This window comes from Trachypithecus francoisi, unplaced genomic scaffold (assembly GCF_009764315.1).
Source record: "Trachypithecus francoisi isolate TF-2019V2 unplaced genomic scaffold, Tfra_2.0 Lachesis_group0, whole genome shotgun sequence".
Taxonomy (NCBI): domain Eukaryota; kingdom Metazoa; phylum Chordata; class Mammalia; order Primates; family Cercopithecidae; genus Trachypithecus; species Trachypithecus francoisi.
In genome coordinates, this window is record NW_022681453.1 from 168,610,207 (window position 1) to 168,619,805 (window position 9,599).

Consider the following 9,599-nt stretch of genomic DNA (forward strand, 5'->3'; position numbering starts at 1 on the left):
GTCAGTGCTCTTCAATGCTATGCAATGCCACAGCTACATTTAAAGAATGATGGTCCTAGTTTGTTGCAGCATGAAGTATCTGGATATTAAGGCTACCAACTGTAGTTCCTATTCCTTCACATTTCCCTGCTATTTACCTCAAATTCCTATTCCACATTTATTAAGCATCTCCTATGTTTAAAATGATAAAGCCCTTTAATGCTAAGATTCTATTACTGGGAAAGAAAAGTCAATCGGAGAAGAAATGTCACATCAATGAATTAAGAGATGAGAGACTAATTTCAGGTCAGGGTGAGAGTTGATGACGTGTTGTGGGATCAGGTTGGATAGAGTCATGAAACACCCTGCTAAGAGCCTGGCCTTCTAGACCAGGGGCCTAGGCCCAAGGGCCTAGAACAATGGCCCAAGAAGGCTACTGAAACTTGGAGTGTGTGTAGGTACAAAGTGATCAAAGTAGTAATTACATTTTCATGGAGAGGTCAGACATTGAATAGTAATTACAGGTATCTAGAGTGCTACAATGAAAGGTAGAGCCTGCAGTGGTGGGACTAAGGGTGGCTTCAACAAAAATACAAATTAAATAAAAAGACTTTTAAAGCAAATGTAGCTTTAATATATGTTTCCAGAGTACTCCCCTGGCTCCTTGTCCCAGTATCTCCTCCATTCAAAAAATCACCACTGTAGGGCCCTGTTTATAAGGAAATTCTGGAGCTTTTACTAGTATAGTGCTATGAGATTATAAAAAGGAAGACAAAATCTGGTAAGCAGGAACTTAGAGAAAGCTTCTGAGAGGAAGTGGTTTTTTAAGCTGAAAGATTAGAAAAGGCATTGACCAAGGCAAAATTTGGAAGAAGGCAGGCAGAGACAACACTGGCTAAGATCTCCAAAGAACTGAGAGAATTCAACATGACAAGAGTTGCAGAAGCAGAGGAGTGTAGTGTGAGATGGTGCAGGGCCATAACAGGCCATATTAAGAATAATGGATTTTATTTTAAGAGAAATAGGAAATGGATTTTAAGAGAAACAGGAAACAGCTGTTAAGCATAGTCACATTTTGTGATTTTAAAAAATCATCTAGGAAATGGGATTGGAGACTTTCGCTTACACAATATCGAACACTAAGATAACTTAAAAACTTTGACCCCTGAAAACACCTGGAAATGGTAGGTAAAATGCAATATATTTGAGGGCATAGCAGAGCTTACAAGAAAGAAAAGGCAGTCTCCAAGTGACACAACCAACAGGAAACTTAAAAGAGGGGTTCAATACATGTACGGATTCCTTGGTCACCCTGGGAAAGTTGCTACCTCTAATTAAAGGGCTTAGGTTTTAATACGTATGTAGGCTGAGTGAAACAGACTGTCAACACCCCTCCATCTCTCCCCCCACACATAAAGCTAGAATCTATTAAAGGTCTGCATACATTAGTGAACGCGTGGACTAAAAAAGTTTTCTAAGGATGTGAAGCCCCTGGACTTTACCTCAAGCAGATTTGGGTTTCAAGTTTTCTTTTTTTTTTTTTTTGAGACGGAGTCTGGCTCTGTTGCCCAGGCTGGAGTGCAGTGGCCGGATCTCAGCTCACTGCAAGCTCCGCCTCCCAGGTTTATGCCATTCTCCTGCCTCAGCCTCCCAAGTAGCTGGGACTACAGGCACCCGCCACCTCGCCCGGCTAGTTTTTTGTATTTTTTAGTAGAGACGGGGTTTCACCATGTTAGCCAGGATGGTCTCGATCTCCTGACCTCGTGATCCGCCCGTCTCGGCCTCCCAAAGTGCTGGGATTACAGGCTTGAGCCACCGCGCCCGGCCCAGGTTTCAAGTTTTCATTCCCTACAGTCTGGGAATCTCTAAACAATTCCCAAACATAATATAAAATAAAAATTGCTTCTTTGGCAGGTGATAGATACCTCCAGGGCTCCTGGTAAAAGCAAACACAAAATCAGTTTACACAGATGTTCCTACAACCTAGTCCACGGATTTTTTTCAGAAGGAAAAATAAGTTCCATGAAGGATGAGCTCACAATAAAAACTTAGAAAATATGTGAGCAAAAAAAAAAGAAAAAAGAAAAAAAAAAAACAACAACAAAAAAGAAAATATATGAGCAAATAATTGAAAGTCAGCAGATACAACAAATACCAGAATTAGAGTGCTTATAATTGCTAAAAATAGAGAACAAAACATTAAGTGACAGGTTAAATAGGTTGATATAACCAAGGATAGAATGAGTGAACTGGAAGATAGAACTGACGAAATGATACAGAAAGAATGTAGCTAAAGAGATGGAAAATATGAAAAAGGAGTTAAAAGACACAGGTTATAAACAATGTGAATTCCATCAGGGCAGAATATTGGTTTTGGTCATTGAGGCATCCCAAGGGCCTAGAACAAGGTCTAGCACAGTTGTTCCTGACTATTATTAGTTAAATCAAAGCCCAACAATTATGAGATATTGCATAAGGAGAGAATGGGAAAAACGCAACATTCAACAAGCCAATAATTTTTCATAATAAAAAGCATGAATATTTATAACCATAGTGAATCCTAAGCAGGATAAATTATTGACTTGCACTTCTGCCTATGAAGTCCTCTACTATGGGACTTGTTCAGCCACTATAAGCAAAAAGGATGGAAAATATTAATCAACTTTTTCAGAAATTGTGCAATAGCTAAAAAGATTATGATTCCAGAGAAAAGGAAAATAAGCAGTGAGCCCCACATTCTTCCTATATTTCTTCCCAACGTAGTTTCAGAATTGTGAGACAAGGAGTGAGAATCCAGAGTCCAGTAATATCACTGAGTTGAAGAGACAGACTGAAGTTTGGAGAGGCCGCAAATGTAGAATTTGCTAACAGAGTAATAGACAGGAAAGAGCTATGCAGAGAAAGAGCTCCAGAATTCTGTCTCCTGAGTGTTGACTGAATACGAATCCATTCATGTGTAGGATGAAATTTCATGTAACTATGGAAAGAACTGCAGGGTAAAGAACAATTGCAGGGAGTTGTGAGCCAAACAACACTCAAAAGTAATACTTTGAACAGGCTTGGGACTCATTCAAGCAACCAGCAGCCAGAATGGATAGACCTTGTTGAATAAACGGGACATTCAGTGAAGACCCCTAGATGCTTCACATCTTTGTACTGGGGGTAAGTGAGCATAGAGTGAAAGTTCTCATAGATCTGCCCCAAAAAACTTAAAAGCAAGCCTAATAAAGATGAAGCTGATCTCTAACAAGCTTAATTGCGTGACAAAACAAAGTTAACTCTTTAAAGGAATACAAGAAGATATAGCTTATACAAATGTAAAACTCCCAATGTACAGTATCCAATTTAACAAGTTACAAGATATACAAGGCAGGAAAGTATAATAAACGACTAAAACAAAAATAGGCCAATAAAAGTTGATCCAGAAATGACAGAGATAATGGAATCGGCAGATAGAGGTGTTAAAATAGTTATTCTGAACATTATAAACATGCTCTAGAATATGAAACATGAATACAATAAAGAGACAAATAAAAAATATATATAAAATAAAGAACCAAATGGAATTTCTAGAGGTAAAAAAAAAGAAAATACAATATCATGACAGAAAAAATACACTGGATAGGATTAATACATGATTTAAAAAAGCAGAAGAAACTATCCAAAATGCAGCCCAGAGGAAAGAAAAGACTAAAAATCACAAGAGATTTAGAAAATAGTCTAAATGACAACATATAAAAATTTGTAGGGTGCAGCTAATAGAGTACTTAAAGGAAAACTTACAGCATTAAAAATACTCATATTAAAATAAGAGAAGTCTTAATTCATAGTACCTTAAGAAGTTAGGAAAGGGCAAATTAAATCCAAAGTAGAAGGAAGAATGTCAAAGAGTAGGAATCAGTGAAATAGAGAATGAATAAAAAAGAGATACATCAATGAAACTAAAAACTGGTTCTTTGAAAGTCATAAACTTCTATTTAGATTGATCAAGAAGAAAGCACAAATAATCCCTTTTCCTGTTTGGACAAAAGAGCGTAGCTTGCTGCCAGCACGCGTTTAATTTTACATAAATATGCTCTTAGAGACTGAAGCAAATCTGATTGATTTTCAATGTGAAAATAAAATATAAAAACTTTTCTCGGCGTTATTTCTAACAGAACTAACATCAGAATTGTCTGAATCATCAGAATCTTCTATTTCGGAAAAACTGGGTTCATCAAATGAATCTTTGACCAACAACTGTTCAAGAATGATGTTAACATCACACATAGGATTGCTTCGTTTTCTAGAATTTGACATTTTCAGGTTTTGAGAGTTACTACATTTTCTAAATGGAAATATAGTACTACTATAAACAGAATGCTATATATAGAATATCTTTTGTTTCCAAAGTCAATATACTAGAGTGATGGAAAAACAATAAGAGCGAGATTATTTTGTGGCAAATTATCTTTGGGTAAACGGTGCAGCTACAAGTGCTGCCAGTCAATATTCTTGTGGCAAATGGGAAAAAGGTTATCAATATCAGGAATGAAAGAAAGGAGGATAACTAGAGCTCTTACATGCAAGACAAAAAATACAAGGGAATATTATGAATAAAATGTCAAACAATTTGATAACTTAGATGAACAAAATCCTTGTATAACACAAATTAGCAAAACTGTCTAAAGAAAGAGAAAATCTAAACATCTCTACATCAACTTTAAAAATGAATTCATAACTTAAAACGTTTCTACAAACAAAAGTCCTAGCGCAAATAGTCTCACTAGTGTGTCAAATATTCAAGAAAGGAGTAATATCAATCTACACAAACTCTTTCAGAAAACAGAGGAGGTGGAAGGACTTGTGAACCCCTTTTATGAGGCTAGTATTATTACCCTGATAACCAAAACTAGAAAAAATTTTAAAAACTATAAGAAAACCATAGACCAGTAACTCTCACAAACATAGATATGAAGGTCTTTACCAAAATATTAACAAAATTCAGCAATATACAAAACTGATGTTATGACTGAGTGATGGATTTATCCCATTAACTCAAGGTTGGTTTAACATGGGAAATCCATTAATTTAACTCACCATATTAAGAGAATAAAAGAGAAAAAAAAACTCAATAAAGTAGCTGACAAAGTTCAACAGTCACTCAAGATTTAAAAAAGAAAAAAGGAAAAAAAACCTCCCAGCAAAGAAAGAATACAAGGAAATGTCTTCAGTCTGAGACAGGTTATTAGTGATCACTTACAGCTAATATCACAGTAATGCCCTAGGACCAAATGCTTCCTCCCAAAGTCGAGAAAAAGGCAAAGACAAGGGCTCTTCTCACCCCTATTCAACATTATGGAGGAAGTTCTAGTAGTGCAGTAAAGCAAGAAAAGACATGCAAAACAGAAAGACAGAAGTAAATTGCCTTTATGTGTAGACTTTAAGATCATGTACAAAAAAAATCCTAATGGAACTGCAAAAAATGGTAGTAGAACTAGTGAGTGAATTTAGCAAGGTCTAGGTATGAAAATCAATTGTATTTCATAAACTAGCAGCAAAATAACTGAAAATTAAAAATAATACATTTATAACAAGTCAAGAATATGAGTTGCTAAGGGACAAACTAACAAATTATGAAGAAAAATTAGAATGACTAGACTTCTCAACAACAAAATCAAGTCTGTAAGAAAATTAGTAACTCTTAACCTATACCTCAGGAATGAGGGCAAAATTAAATTCATTTTAAGGGAAACACAGAATTTGACCATTATCAAAATGACATAAAGAAAAAGTAGTTTCTTAGTTCATTTGTGTTGCTATAAAGGAATACCTGAAGCTGGATAATTTATAAAGAAAAAATGTTTATTTGGCTTACAATTCTGGTGGCTGGAAGATTGGGCATGAGGTGAAAGTCTCAGGCTGCTTCCACTCATGGTGGAAGGCAAAGGGGAGCTGGCATGTGCAGAGATCACATGGAAAGAAAGGAAGCAAGAGAGAAGTAGCACCAGTCTCTTTTAAACAACCAGCTGTCTTGGGAACTAATTGAGTGAGAGCTTACTTATCTCCTCCTCCCAGTGAGGGCATTAATTCATTCAGGAGGGACCTGTTCCCATGACCCAAACACCTGCCATTAGACCCACCAGCAACACTGGGGATCAGATTTCAACATGGGATCTGGAGAAACCAAATTGTAGCAGATAGAAAGCAAAAAAAAAAAAAAAAAATTCGATAAAAGTAAAATTATAGCAGTTATCACAATACATGTACATTTACAACCCCCAAGGGAGAAAAATTAAACAGATTCAAGAATTAGAGAACGTGTAAGACTTATAATCATTAAAAAACTAGTACAAAATTTCCCCATGAAAGCATAGAAAGATAAGATGGTTTTGGTGTCAAGTTCACCAAACTCTCAGTAGGTACAATTTGTTCCCACAGATACCAAAAATACAAGGTGTATACAAGAAATTATATCGGCAAATTTTAGTCATGATCATAGATACAAAAAATCCTAAACAAAATGTTGGTTGGGCGTGGTGGCTCACGCCTGTAATCCCAGCACTTTGGGAGGCTGAGACACGCGGATCACTTGGTGTCAGGAGTTTGAGAACAGCCTGGCTAACATGGTGAAACTCCGAGTCTACTAAAAATACAAAAATTAGCTGGGCATGGTGGGCACACGCCTGTAATCCCAGTTACTTGGGAGGCTGAGACAGGAGAATTGCTGGAACCCAGGAGGTGGAGGTTGAGGTGAGCTGAGATTGCACCACTGCAGTCTAGCCTGGCTGACAGAGCGAGACTCCTCTCAAACAAAAAAAAAAAAGTTAGCAAACAAATCCTACCTATGCATTAAAAGAATTATGACTTAGAAGAAAACAGAAGGAAAAAAATAGACAAATTGGATTCAATCAAATTTCAGAACTATTGTACATCAAAGGACACTATCAACAGAGTAAAAAGGCAACCCACAGAATGGGGGAGGACATTTGGAAATCACATATCTGATAAGGGACTAATATCTAATATATATACAGACTAAAACATAACGAAAAATAGCCTATTGGATTTGAATAGACATTTCTTCAAAGATACACAAACTTAAATGTTCACTGATGCATAAAGAAAATTGTATACATACAATGAGATATTACTCAACCTTAAAAAGGGATAAAATTTTGATACATGCCATAACATGGATGAACCTTGAGGTTATTATGCTAAGTTAAATAAGCCAGACACAAAAGGACAAATATCTTATGATTCCATTTCTGTTAGTTACCTGAAACAGTCGAATTCATAGAGATAGAAAGTAAAAGTAGTGGTTACCAGAGATTGGGAGAGAGAGGAGAAGGCAGAGTGATTGTTTAATGGGTACAGAGTTTTAGTTTGGAAAGAAGAAAAAGTTCTGGAAAAGGGTGCACAATCATGTGAATGTACTTAATGCTACTGAACTTTACAAATAAAATGATCAAAATGGCCAGGTGTGGTGGCTCATGCCTGTAATCCTAGCACTTTGGGAGGCTGAGATGGGAGGATTGCTTGAGGCCAGGAGTTTAAGACTGGCCTAGGAAACACAGTCTCCAGCTCTACCAAAAAAAAAAAAAAAAAAAAAAAAAAAATTAGCTAGGTGCAGTGGTACACACTTGTAGTCCTAGGTTAAGGGGATCCTTTGAATCCAGGAGTTTGAGGCTACAGTGAGCTATGATTGGCCACTGTGCTGCAGTCTGGGTGACAGAGTGAGAATAAAAAAAAAAAAAACTTAAAAAGATCAAATGATAAATTCTATGTACATTTAACACCTCCACCAACATACCAAAAATTGTGACTATACAATATACCCAGCATAAAGCTAAACAAAGCAATGGAAAGAAGCCCATTCTATGACAAAGCTAGGAATATTCAGCAGTGGGGAAAGAAGACATTAGTCAATGAATTCTGCTGGGACAACTGGTTATCCTCATGGGAAAAAATAAAATTAGATCCCTAGTACTCAAAATAAATGCCATATGGTTTAAAGACCTTAAAGTGAAAAACAAAACTGTACAAATTTTAGACAAAATCTTAAGGAAGAAGGTGGTAGAGGATACTAATATTTCAAGCTTCTAAATATCAAAGGGAATTATAAGCAAGGTATAAAAAAGGGCAGAGATTGAAGAAAGATACTTAGAATACATGTAAACAGAAAAAAGGACTAGTATGTAGACTATATAAAAAATCCATAGTTTTACATTCTAGTAGAAAAGCAGGGAAAAGGTATAATAATTCATAAAGGAAGAAATGAGAATAATAAACACTTGAATTCTCATAAGTAATTAAATCAATGAGATACAAGTTCATAGTAATTAAAACAGAGAGAGAAATAATTTCATACTTCCTGGCTTGGCTAATTTTAATGTCTAATAAAACTAAGTGATCGACAGCGTGTGGTGTTATTTGAACTTAGAAATTGCTGTTAGGACAGTGATAGACTCCTTATAACAGAATTGGTGCAACCACTGTAGGAAGCAATTTCCTACAGTTCAATATACTCTACAACCGAGCAACTCCACTTCTAGGTATTAACTTTATAGAAAGTTAAGCACTTTAAGTTAAGTGTACAAAGATGCAGAATGTTCACTGCGGCACTAATTTGTAAATAATAAAGTGGAAATGAATTGTGTCTGAAAAGAAGAAATGAGTATGTCTGATTTATACAATAAACTGTACAATGATGAAAATAATCTACATCTGCCAACATGGATAAATCTGAAAAACAATGCTGAAAGTCAGTTGTAAAATGATACGTACAATATAATATTCATATAAAATGTTAAGATATAAAATAATACTTAAAAGCCTATGGATAAATATGACAAGATTATAGGAACATTAAAAATACAAACACTTTAACACTGATTTTAGGATAATGATTGACTCTTGGGATGCAGGGAAGGGAAGGATCAAAGCTAAATCAGAGTGTCAGAGCAGAATGATCTTTAAGGCAAAATTAAAGTACTCAATGGTCTAGAGCAGGAGTTGGCAAACTTTTTTGGTAAAGACCAGAAAGTAAATATTTTAGGACTGTAGGCCAAGAGGCAAACTCAAGAATATAATGTAGGTACTCTACTGGGGTTCAAAGTTACTGCTTCTATCACTAAAATTGATTTCAAGTCTTTGCTTTTTTTTTTTTTCAACTATTTAAAAATGTAAAAACTATTCTTAGCTTATAGACCATCCAGAAGCAGGTGGTGTGCTAGATTTGGCCCATGGTTCAACTGAACTTTCTGTGATGATGGAAATGTTCATTATTTCCTCAATTGTCTAATATAGCCACATGTAGCTACTGATCACTTGAAAGGTGGTTACAGGGATTGAGAAACTGACCTTTTTTTTTTTTTTTAAAGACATTGTCTCACTCTGTCGCCCAGGGTGGAGTACAGTGGCGTGATCGCGGCTCACTGCAAGCTCCGCCTCCCGGGTTCACGCCATTCTCCTGCCTCAGCCTCCCCAGTAGCTGGGACTACAGGCGCCCCCCACCACGCCCGGCTAGTTTTTTGTATTTTTAGTAGAGACGGGGTTTCACCGTGTTAGCCAGGATGGTCTCGATCTCCTGACCTCGTGATCTGCACACCTCGGCCTCCCAAAGTGCTGGGATTACA